This window comes from Plectropomus leopardus, chromosome 8, assembly GCF_008729295.1.
Source record: "Plectropomus leopardus isolate mb chromosome 8, YSFRI_Pleo_2.0, whole genome shotgun sequence".
In the NCBI taxonomy this organism is placed as follows: domain Eukaryota; kingdom Metazoa; phylum Chordata; class Actinopteri; order Perciformes; family Serranidae; genus Plectropomus; species Plectropomus leopardus.
In genome coordinates this window covers 34233532-34245513 of record NC_056470.1, presented here as the reverse complement: position 1 = coordinate 34245513, position 11982 = coordinate 34233532, and the positions used below count along the sequence as shown (strand labels likewise).

The 11982-nt window shown below is 36.7% G+C and overlaps 2 non-coding genes and 1 pseudogene across 2 annotated transcripts; 2 read left to right on the top strand and 1 right to left on the bottom strand.

The window, feature by feature from the left end:
* Positions 1-1149: 1149 nt before the first annotated feature.
* Positions 1150-1221, bottom strand: trnae-cuc. Its single transcript has one exon. It is a non-coding gene; the product is annotated as a tRNA-Glu (tRNA).
* Positions 1222-2446: 1225 nt separating this feature from the next.
* Positions 2447-2528, top strand: trnas-aga. The gene has a single exon. It is a non-coding gene; the product is annotated as a tRNA-Ser (tRNA).
* Positions 2529-3896: 1368 nt separating this feature from the next.
* LOC121947583 lies at positions 3897-11095 on the top strand (annotated as a pseudogene).
* The last annotated feature ends 887 nt before the right edge of the window (positions 11096-11982 follow it).

The window sequence follows — 11982 nt, the reverse complement described above, 5'->3', positions numbered from 1 at the left end:
TGGAAGATCACGGTGAATTAATTAAAAAACTTTTTTTTGTTTTGGTTTTGTTGTATATGTTTGGATATCAATAAAGCATTCCTTTAAATGAAGACGTGTTTGGTTGAAATCTGTCCTTAAAGCTACAGCCTAAAACTCAAATTGGTCGATGACTAAATGTTTATTATCCGATACTACTGTCTCAGAGAAAGCCGAGTTATTACGTGTTCAGGTTTTTCGTCTGTCCCATTCTCTTGAACTCAATATAATATAATTTCTTTAACCTGCAGGGACTATTTGGTGCATTTTAGCCGCTTTTCATTTCATTATTCGATAATTTTGGCTGTGTTCATGCATATGGGATACATTTTTTGCAAGATAGTGTATTTCAGTTTAATTTTGGAATTTCCAGCTCAGCTTCCACAATAAATCTAAAATACACTGTGGAAACAAAATTGTTACATTTATATGGTTAAGTGCAAAATGCTCCATTGAAACCCATTCAAACTGCAGCCTTTGATCCTACAGCCATTAAAAGCTTAAAAACATGCATTGTAGTATTTCGTGGTGTTATTCTGAGCTTTTGCCTTACAATTTGTAATGTTTTACTATTTTCCACGTGATGACAGTACAAAAACCATCCTATTTCTACTAGGTGCACTGTCAAAATCAGTGATGCTGCAAATCATTGACATATCCTAGGCTGTGATCATCAAAAAAAAAAATTGCATGTAGCATACTGAAAATAATTAATCTTTTGTGTTGTTTTTTTTTTTTGTTGTTAATCTAAAAACATAGTGGCATCATTACAAAAACCTGGAATTTAAAGGGATAAAATTTGGAAAAATTATAAATATTTGATTTTTATGATTAGGACTGATGTTGGTTAAAAAAATTAACTCAAAGAAAGTAGAAATTCATATTAATGTAAAAAAAAAAAAAAAGTTTAAAGCTGACAATGTTTCTGTGGACAGGATCACATGAGTTGGTCATAATGGTTGGCATTTTATTTTGTTTTTTGTTTATTTTATTTTCCTGGTTGGCCTACAAAAATACGTCATCCCTTCGCCACTCTATTGGGTGTAACGCGGCGTTCACGGACGGAGGCGGCGTCACATTATTCCCAGCAACATATGACTGTTGACCCTGTGAACTTCGCGAAAACAGGAGTTCCCTGACCGGGAATCGAACCCGGGCCGCGGCGGTGAGAGCGCCGAATCCTAACCACTAGACCACCAGGGATGCTGAAGAGCAGATTTTCAGATATGAAAATGATTGTGTGCAAGAGAGAAAAAAAAATTTTTTTTTTTTTTGTTTGATTTGCTGCTGAAATGTGTTTCAGGGTAAGACCCGCCCTACTCTCTCTCTGATTGGCTCGCGCTGCTGCCTTCTTTGGTTTGATTGATCAGGAGACTCATTAAATATTAAGATGTTGACATGCGCGTAAATTTAGTGAATTTTTTGAGCATCTTCTGCCCTTTAAAATGCTCGTAAAACCTCAGGGACGGTTTGGCCCATTTTACATGGACATGTCCCACCCTGTGATAACAATTTAAATAAAAAAAAAATCAAATAATGAAAGCCTACTTGGTATGTAATATAGTGATAATAATAATTTTTGGTGTTTTTGGAATCGCCTGAAACACACAAGCACAAAAACCTTTTTGCTATAAACGAGGTTTTGAGGGTAAATTGAAATCTGCCTATTCTATTAGTCTACCATTAACAACATGACTTAGAAATATGATCACGGTCCAGAGAAAGTTAATGAATACTGAGTAAAACAAAAAATAAATATCGTCAGTCATAACATCTTGTTTGGCTTTGATACATGAACGAGGTGTTTTATTTGTGGTTATGGTCTGTAAGGTGGGTCAGAAATCAATATAGTATATTGATTAAACCAATTTTTTTGTTTTTCTTTCCCTTTTCATCCAAAAACAAGTGTCATCACAACAAAAACATCTTAAAAAGAATACACTCAATGAAAGTAGAAAATGATAATGTAAAATAAATTTTACAAGCTTAATTTTGAAAAATGCATTTTGTGCGTAGAACAATACAAATGTGTGTAATATCAAAACTAAGCGTTAAAGACGACAAATACAAATCAATAAACAGCTATTTTAATATAAGTGCGAGCCAATCAGAGGCAGAGTGAAGCAGAGAGGGGCGGGTCATGTTTTGCTATTTTTTTTTTCTTTTTTACTTTTTATTGACAATTTTCACTTTTTCAAACGGTAAATTCAGTTTGTGTATAAGGTAGCAAGTGATGACCAAAACTGATAAAACCTAAAATAATGACACAAATTAGTACAAATGATTAATTCTGTCACAGCGATGCAATCGACCACAAAAAATAACATAATCGCCCCTAAAACTAAATAAACAAACATAACACAAAATTTGCTTCCTGCACAAGATATCGCGAGATTCGATTAGATCATTTTTTAAATAAAGTTTTCATGTTGTCGTGGCCGAGTGGTTAAGGCGATGGACTAGAAATCCATTGGGGTCTCCCCGCGCAGGTTCGAATCCTGCCGACAACGAAGTTACGTTTTGACTTTATCTTATTCAGTTAATGTAAAATCAGAAAGATTAGGGATTATTGTATAGACTGCTCAAGATATCTGCAATAAAAAAGACAATTTCACGACCTCAATGGTTAAAATAGCTTCACTTTAAGTTTTAAAATCTCCTGTCGAGGAATAATGATGCGTAACAACAGAACATGCATAACAATGAAGAAAAGTTTTAACATAAACGCCTTTCTATCTGCACACAGATATTTATAGAAAACATCTGTATACGTGTTTGCACCGTTTTTTAAATCTATTACAGTTTTATTTAAATGTGTTTCTGCGTTTAACTGTTGGACGATGACACTGTTGCAATTCGCCTATAAAACCACAGGAGGGGGCTCTTTGTTCAGCGCTCAGTGTTCAGGTTGGGAGGTTTTGGTAAAACATGTAGAGACAAGTCTGTTTAATGTAAAGAGCACAGCTTCACATTAGATGAATAAGAACAGAGGCATGTTGAATAAAAACACATCAAAAAGTAGGAGAATAAAAGATTAATATAACATAGAATATCTTGATAAAATCAAAACACCATTGCACAAACACCAAATACAACAAAAAACTTAAAAAGCAGCGTGGGCAGGCATGTCATCATAATGTTAAAAGAAAAGAGATGAGTTTTAAAGTTTTAAAATATGGTTAATAAAACGGAGGTCTGAATCAGATCAAGAAACCTGTCTCATACTATCGAAGTATGTGCGTGTGTGTGTGTGTGTGCGCGCACATGCTTTTGTATGGCCCTTGGACACATCAGGAAAAAACAAAACAATAACCTAATCTGATTTTAAACTACTGATATTTCATCAAAATCACTTAATTTTCTCATCTCAGCAAGCACAAAAAACAATCTTGTTTTTTTATTAATTAATTTTATAATTATTATTATTATTATTTTTACAAATCCATGATTTTGTCTCAAATTTTCACTTCTAAGGGTCATGCATTTTCCGCCAGTCACTTAATTAAAAATAACTGTAGCTTCGGGGAGGGTAGAGATAGAAAAAGAAGAGGAAGTCACCAGCAGCTACCCTCCCTCCTCTAAACTAAAAAACAGTCCCTTAAACATTTGCATCAGTAAAATGCAACATAAACACGAAAACAGCAGCAATATTAATTAAAAAACACTACATATGAATGTGAAACAGTGACATTTTTATTTATTTGATTTTGTTTCTCCCTCTTTAGGCTCGTGTCTTGATAAAACTTGCTGCAGCGCTGACTTTAATAATAAAGTTCACCGTGACACCGGCGCGGATCTCACGCCCCGCCCCCTCGCTGCATACGTCACCACCTCTCTGCGTATATAAGCTCGCGCAGCCCCGGCAGACCTCAGAAGAAGCGGCGCTGATCTCCTCTCGGACGTTGGAGGGTTACATTTACCCAAAAATTATTTTCAAATGGGCCCCGTTGCCTAGCGTTTACTCCCCCAGCCTCGCCGACTGAGTTGAATTGGGTGCTACTGAACATCGAGCACGTCTGGCTCCCCAAAAAGGTGAGGGTTTCCCCCGCGTGCCGTGTGTTAAGATGGTGGTAACTGTTTTTTAACGGAGGGTGGGGGGCTAACGATGCTAAGCTAGTTAGCTTAACGGCAGCTGCTGTAGAGTCTTTGTTTTGGTTTGTTAAAAAGCGCATTAAACGCATGTATGTCGTGTTTTCTCGTTATATTCACGAGTGTTAACTGATATCACGGTGTCCATACACACACGATAACTGACATATTTAATGTCAACAAACGGGTTTTTGTCTTTGTTAGAAAAAGACTAAATGTCCGTTACAAGAGGAAGTTAAAAAAACAAATCCTCATCCCTGTTCCCATTTAAACAACCTTTAATTACCACCAAAAAGCTGTTTTTAAATTTAGATTTTGTCGCAGTGTTTGTCATATAGCAGATAAAAATGTCGGTTTGGTGCAGTGTGTCTAATGTAAACAAGACCCCGCATGACGTCATTACAGGGAGGACGTCAAAGTATTGTAATATTACCAAAAAAACAGCAACAAAAACCACCATGACTCTCTGTGGTTTCATAGATTATTCATATTTTGGCAGCGAGACTATATTCATTCATACATTTGTTTTTCTGTTTAAATCCCTGAGGCTGTTTTTCTTTGCAGCGCCTAACAGCTGGAGTCCACCATGTTTTTCTTAAATTTTCGGTAACATTTTCTGACATTTAATCTGCGTTGAAAGGATAAATTGATCTTTTAACTAATCACCATAATCCTGATTAAAAATCAATAGTGTTAATTTGTTCATCAAGAAACATAAACAAAGGAAACCGTTAAAAGCGATGATACACTGATTATGAAAACAATCATAGTTTACAGATATAACAATGTTTATAACAAGGTTTATATTTTACATGAATGATTAATTGTAGTCCCATTAGGCTACAAGCAGAAGATGTATACAAATATTAAAATAAGAACAGAGCACTTAAATAAAACATATACAGTTATTTATATGTAAATGCTTATGCAAAGGTAGAGAGGATTAGATTAGTCAGCTATCTGATTCATAGTACATTATATTTTATTAGACGTGAATCAACTAGGTGATTATTGATTAACTGTTTTTTGTTTTTCATTTAAAAAGCCAAAATTTCTGTGTTTTCAAGTAAACTGTATCTTTAGATTTTTTTGACTATTGGTTGGACAAAAAAACCCCATTTGAACTGTCGGTGGACATTTTTCATAATTATTTAATCAATTTGAAGAACTAATTAAAACATGAATCAATAATAGTACAACATTAAGTTGTAGGCTTGATTTCAATAAATGGTTAATTATACATATCATTACACAAAGGTGTTTTCAAAAATCAGTATATTAATACATTTCAATCCTATATAATCACATCAGTTTTAATATAATGATCATTTTCCACAGTGTCGATGCACTGGCACTCGTTTTTTTTGCTCTCTCTTATTGTTAAACTTAATTACAGTCATGTTGCAATTCAGCTATTAGCCAAGATCTGCTAATGTCTTTATTTTTATGCTGTAACCTTAATATGTTTAAAATGATGATATTTTATCATGTCAGATGTAGAATTCGCAGTATAACATAATACCTAGTTGAAGCCCTCATCGGTCCATGCCAGAAACTGTGATGATTCTCTCATCACAGTTTCTGGCCTGGACCGGTTTGTGTCACTTATGTGGAACAAAATATTTAAAAAAGTCTCCGGTCTTATGCTGAGTAATATGTTCCTGCCTGTGCTTACTCATGCTGTTTTTTTCTGTCTGTAGGTTTCCATCAAGCACAGCGTACAGTGACCAACTACAGTAGGATGGCAGCTATTCCAGCAGGCGGATCTCTCGTGGCGACCACTGACTACTACCGAAGTGAGTCCGTCTCCTTCTGTGTTCCTTTATCTCGCCAGACCGACTCCTCCGTCCTGTCTGGTGACTTTGTATTACTCTGCCTTTGAATTTCCTTGATATTGTCACTAGATAAAACCCCCTGAAGTGCTTAAATGAGTCACCATGTGTTTCTTTGAATGAAAAATGATTTGCATGTGTGGTTTATGCTTTTCAGAGTGAAAGAATTTGAGCCCACAAGTGATAGATTTTCCCTGAAACTACAGGAGTTTCTCACCGTTTAGAGGTTTTGAGCAGTCCTGCGTCAGGACAGGCCAGATTCCAGCCAGACTTGTTTTTAGTGGAGCCGCCTGAGGGGGAAATAACAATTGGTTTTATCCAAACAACACTCTTCTTCTGCTCTTATTTTGCTTCTGTAACCGGAAAAACTTCACGCTAGAGTCTAAAATCTAAAGTCATAAGAGTTCTTCGACTTCATGAATATGTCATGGATTCGTTCTCCGTGGGTTTCCCAGAGTGCCAAAATAGACGTGTAACCCGTCTCAGTGAATCAAATCAGAAGTGTGCATTAAAGCTCCAGAGGTACCCGTCAGGCTGTCGTTATGTAAGAGGCTAAAAATGGATTTTAATTTCCTGTATCCCTCTGAACACCCCCCCCCCCTCTCATTTTAAAAGGATAATAATAAATAATAATTGTAATCTTTATTTGTACAGCCCCTTTCATACATACAATTTAAGTCAAAGTGCTTTAAATGAAAAAAGTGCTAAAAATTAAAACCTAACAATAAACCGAAAAAAAGATACATTAAACATATTTATAAGTTAAAAAATAAATCCATTATTAAGAACATGAATACCATAACTTTGAAGTTGCAAACAGGCCAGAGGCAGTAAAGACATTAAACAACAAAAGTCAAAAAAGTGGAAGTGCAAGTGTAAAACACGTAGAAATAACAACCATAATATGCGATAAAAATAAATAGAAGGAAGAAAGAAAATGAAACGGGTCGATCTCCTGCTTGATGAAGGCATTAATACTTCAGGTGTAATCTTGCCACATAAACTGGGATCCCTCCACCTGTCACATTTAATCTTTTCAGATTTATGGATTAAACCGACCCCGTCCTCTTCGGCTGATTTTCTGCTCTTTCTCTCCTGCAGGGCGCATCGGCTCTACGTCCAGTAGCAGCTCTTGTGGCAGTTCGGAGTACAGCGGAGAGGTCATCCCTCACCATCCAGGTGTGTTTTCACGTCCACAAAACAAAAAAACATTTCTTGAGATCTTTTTTTGTCTCACTTAAATGTTTGTCAGCATGGAAAAGCCTCTAAAAAGACCTTCGACCATCGTAGAAACTCGTCTCAATCCTTTGAAATTGTGTGTGTCAATTATGTTTGTGGTCATTACTGGATGGAGTAGGCAGTAAGTTTTTATTAAACCCCCCCAAAAAACAAGGAATTGACCCGGAAAAATCTGCTTAAAATTACAATTCTGTAAAAATAATTGAAAATATATAATTCTGATGTTATAAATGTTTTTCTTTGGACATTTTCCAGATCTTTTTAAAAGAAACATTCAATTTCTTTTTAATTTGCGGGACATTTCTTGCACAGTTGCTCATTGCCTTTCCCCATACGTTGAAATAAATCAAACCAGTTTGCCCAGCGTTAAAAGATTTAGATACAAGGTCGTATCATCCTGGGTTATTATTGGCTAAACATTGTGTCCCCAAATTAACTGACTGCTGATCAGTTTAGAAACGACGCTCACGGGTTCTCCTTGGAGAAAGAAAAACGAGTGACTCATCTAAGAACTGGCTGTGATTTCGAAGAGAACAGTCTGCTCCGCTGGAGAGAAAAAAACAACGACCACAAGCGTGTGTGTCTTTACCAGATCCAGATGTTTCTGTCTGTCAGAGGATCTCTGCCACAGCCTGTGTGCAGATTATGTAACAACACGAGAATATTGTGACATTGTTCAGTCGACATCACGCTGCTGCGCTCTGATCTGGTGAAATCGAGGGCAGAGCTTCACTTTCAGTAACCTCGTGGTTGCTGTGGTTGACTCAGTTGTTGCCTCAGTCACTACGGTTGAGTCATCTGAAAATCACCCTCGTCCATGTCTGATCTCGTTTCGGTCGAAGTTTTTTTGGGTATTTTCACTCTCCTGTCAGGATTAGCAGCTGTTGTTCAGTCGTGCAGCTAGGATTCAGATGTCGGTATTAACACGAAAAACCACCTCGGCTTTGGCACACGTGTGTCGTGAACAGCAACACGACCCTCAGCACCAGTTAATATCCGCTGACTTCACCAGTAATCCCAGATCAGCGTCGCGGCGCGGCTTTATGCGAAAACCATCTGGTGACAGCAGATAAGTGCTGGCTCAGGGTTTGTGTCGGCCGGCCCGCTGTACCGCCTGGTCAGCTCAAATTTTCACACCAACACCACACTAAATATGAAAGTAGGTGAAAGGGTAAATATGGCTGTGTGTGTGTGTGTGTGTGTGTGTGTGTGTGTGTGTGTGTGTGTGTTAGTGTGTGTGTAGACAGTGCAGCACAACAACGGCATTTAATACTGGTTATATTTATCACTTTTTTAAGTTAAAATTTAATAAAAAAAATATTACAAAAAAAACCAAAACAAAACTTATAGCATCCAGCCTGAACCACAATGTTTATTTAGGGTTCCCTCGACTAAAAAAAAAAAAAAAAAAATAAAAAAAAAAAAAAAAAAAATAAAAAAAAAAAAAAAAAAAAAAAAAAAAAAAAAAAAAAAAAAAAAAAAAAAAAAAAAAAAAAAAAAAAAAAAAAAAAAAAAAAAAAAAAAAAAAAAAAAAAAAAAAAAAAAAAAAAAAACAAAAAAAAAAAACTAAAAAAAAAAAAAAAAACCCCAAAGTCATAAAAAAAAAAAATGAAATAAAAAAAAAAAACCCCCCGTTACAATCATGAAAATTATTTCCGATCGTGGAAATGTCGTGAAAATACGTTGTACGTTTGGAATCATGAGATTTCTCTGATTGTAATTTAACAAAACTGCGTGTTGTGAAACTAACTGCCAGTTATCCACGCTGACGTCGTAATCTTGTTACACTCTAGTGAAACATTTTTTATTAGGTTGTTAACAGTATTCAGTTGATCAGAGGGTTCTAAATGTTTGTGTTATAACCAATAGATTACTTGGTTTTTATATTTTGAATTAGATTTTTAATTCAATTAAAAAATGTTGGAAAGTAGTTCACATTGCAGACTATCAAAAACTCGTGAGGAGATGATCAGTGATGCTGAGATATATGCGTATAGATACAATATATATTAGCTTCTAGGTCACGGACCAGTCTCAAAAAGTGCTGCCAGTTTATATATATTTTATATAAAATATTATATATATATATACACACTGTACATACATCCTGAACTGGCACCACTTTGAGGCTGGTTTTGACCTAGAAGCTAATTTTGGCACACAGCAGTTGTACTGTATGTAAATGCAGCTGTTAACATGTTAACAGATGGTGCCCGCCGGTGTCAAACTCAGTTTGACAAGCATCCAAACACGAGTCCTGAGGGGGGGGAAACCTGAGTCATGTTCTCCGTCAGGTGTAGCTGACGAAACACACACTCCACTCTTAAACCTCTTGAACACACACACTTAAACTGCTGTCACTGTCGTGTTCGGCCTGCGTCTCGACTTCAGTGACTCTCTGGTGGTTTTTTTAGCCATTATGAAGAGCAAAAGGAGCTTTAACTGAAACACGCTCTCCTGGAGTTTTTTAATGCTTAATTAATACACAATGTTTTTAAGTAAATAGTCAGTAGTAAATAGAGTATAGTGGTTATTGTTGGGCTGCTGTATAAACATGTGTCTTTACTCTCTGCCTCCACAGGACTCCCCAAAACAGGATCTGGCATTGGTGGTCCAGTTTCTTCTTTGGGATAGCAGCCAGGGATGACCCCTCTGACTGAGGAGGCACAGCAAAAGTAAGTACATGTACACACACCACACACACACACAACACACACACACCACACACACACACACACACAAAACACACACACACAGCTGGACTCACCCCTAATAACTGACAGTGTATCTTAAATATTTTAAGTCCTGGCCATAATCCTTTCAGTGTGTTTAAATGCTCAGTTGCTGCTCTCAACTTAAGCAATATTTCTAAGGCTATATCACGATACACGATATAGATCATGGTATTTTTAAATCCTTTAAACTATCGTTAAATAGCTGCAATCTGAGCTCTGCAGATACAAACACACACATTTATTCTCCGTAAGCTGGAAACAAACTAAACATCGCTCTCCAGTTTATATGTTAATAGGATGCATTTGCATTATGCAAAATGTACCGTAAACAGTCACGGTTTGGGTGCTCTGCAAAAGCCCATAGTTTGGAAAAAAAAAAAAATCCCAATTTGCTCAGGGTTCAGAGGTTTAAAATATTTGTGAAAAAGGTGTCTAAAACAGCTCTATAAAGTGTTGCTCCAGGTTTCAAAGGGTTTTTACGGCACTGATTCATGGTGCAGACACAAAGATCTGTCCTGGTTTTCCTGTTTGATGTGTCGACAGGCTGTGACCTGCCCCTGTGTTTTTAATCCTGGCCATAATCCTTTCAGTGTCTTAAATGCTCAGTTGCTGCTCTCCAACTTAAGCAATATTTCTAAGGCTATATCACGATACACAATATACAATTTGTCTCTCAGGGCGGGGGTCCCAGGTGCAGTGACGAACGGTCAGATCACCTGCGTTGCCAGGGAGATGGTGATGCAACGCCAGGTGAGCGAGAGCAGCGAAGCAGGAAGCCCCACCTCCTCCTGATCCCGCAGCCTCACTCTGATCCACGCCGCACCTCTGGGGGGGAAATCACAAACCAACGACCAACGCTAGGTGACGGGAGGGTGTCCCGTTTACAACCTTTAGTTTTTTTTTTTATTCATCGTAGTTAAAGGCTGCCTTACTTGTTTCTGTAACCTTGTGTTTTTTTATTGACTACCATGTAAGAAAAAGAAAAGAATTTAAAAACAAAAAAAATAAGAAGATGCAACTGATAAGCTCCTTTGTGTTTTTTTTTAACATTTGTACTGTGTTTGTAATACTGTGTTTCATAGACACTGTGGTGCATACACATCCACATGCCTTTGTTAAACATTTTTTCACTTTTGTCACCTTGTGATTGCAAATGCAATAAAGTAGACTCTTGCAGCCTAATGTTTGGTTTTGGGTCTTTTGTTAGTCTCACATTTAAGGCAGAAACGTGCCCTCAGAATACGATTAACAAAAAGTAAAAAATATTTTTTTGAAGTAACACGACAGAAGTTTAGTCCCAGAACACATGCTGCTTAAATTAGTGCTTTTAAGAACATTTTCTGTTAATAATTTATGAAAATAAGTGGTGTGTCAGTAGTTGTTGGTTGAAATATAAGGACGGTCAGTGTTTGCCAGGGAGTGGTTGACTGGTTTTGTACAGGGCTATTCTGGGAGCAAAGTAAACAGTGGAAAAGCAGCACTTCACATCCTCTAACTGCTGCTGCTGGACCCAGAGTCTGAGGTTATGTAACTGTTTGCTCAGCAGCCAAACACCCACTACATCTGGAACCAGTGCAGCAGCCTATACGAACAATAAAACCATTCCTCAGAAAAACGTGGCTCAGCTGCGACCTCAGACTTTTTCCCCTGAATTTAACTTTTAACCAGATTTAAACGGATTCAACTTTTAACTTTTTCTTCCAAAATAAACACTTTTTGTACATTTATCACTCTTTGAAGAGTAAACATTGGCACTAAATGTGCTTTCAAAATCATTAAATAAATAATTGCCAGCTTTTGATGTTAAAGGTTTGGCTAACTCTGAAGAGTGGACCGTCTAAAAGTAAAAACCTGAAATCACGCAGGCTTGTGTTTGAAACTGTTAAATTACGTTTGACCTACATTGGAAAAGTGAGCACTGACTCCACTGTGCACTAAATTCTTTCCGTCTTTATGATACACACAGTTGTGCAAATAAATAAAAATAAAAAATGAAATAATTTAAGTTATTAACCCTTTAACTCCTGGACTGTCATCAGTTTTCTTGTCCTGTGTTCAGAGACCTTTTA